Genomic DNA, 895 nt, shown 5'->3' on the forward strand with positions numbered 1-895 from the left:
GAGAGAGAAAAGAGAAGATTAGTACTGAGCTCAGGTTATTCACTGCAGGTTGTTCTGCTTGTCTCCACCAAGATGCTATTGCCCTACTGATGACAAATAGATAAGGTATGTCTGTGTGTCAAATGCTTCAGGCAAAAGAGCACCACAAGTGCTTTTTGCTTTTCCGTATCTCTTCAGGAAAAAAGAAGAGATGGAGCTGTGTTAATGCTGAAGGATTTCTCTTGAGTTGAGAAGACAGGGTGAACGTATACTGTGTTTTGGTCAGCTGGCTGCTCTAAAAGATGTCTTACTCAAAAGCACAAGGTAAGGCAGACCTGTATTTTCCCCATAGGGAAGTCTTTACCTTGCCAACTCCAGCTAAATTTCTGGTAGACAGGGATACTTTTAGAATTTAGGGTCAGCAAATCTATAAAATGCAGCGCTGTCACAGACTGCTAGATGAAGTTCCTTTACAGAAGTAGGAGCAGTCTTCCAAACCTGTGAAGCCCTCCTTCCCATCATACCCACAAGGCAAATATTCCCCAAAGCGCACGGGTCTTCCAAACTCTCACAACTGCTTGCTCCTCCTGCAAAATGTGCATGAAATTGCCAGTGTAATGCGAGATGAAGAGCTATTATGAGTAAATTACTTATTTGCTTCAATACAATATTTAGAAGCATTTATTCTCACTCCCATTTTGGCCCTGAAACAGGAACGCCACAGGCACACCGCCAACTCTCAATTATCCAGGGCATAAAGGCAGGGGGACGCAAGGATAATCCAGAGAAAGAAGCAGCAAAGATAACACAAAGCATTTGTAAATTAGACAACAGGAACATATTTGGTACCTTCACATTTGGGATAGAAAAACAACAAAAAGTCCCCGAGGACCCTTGCAAATGGCTTTCTGAAGAA

The sequence above is a fragment of the Eurypyga helias genome, unplaced genomic scaffold (assembly GCF_000690775.1).
Source record: "Eurypyga helias isolate BGI_N326 unplaced genomic scaffold, ASM69077v1 scaffold12458, whole genome shotgun sequence".
Lineage (NCBI taxonomy): Eukaryota > Metazoa > Chordata > Aves > Eurypygiformes > Eurypygidae > Eurypyga > Eurypyga helias.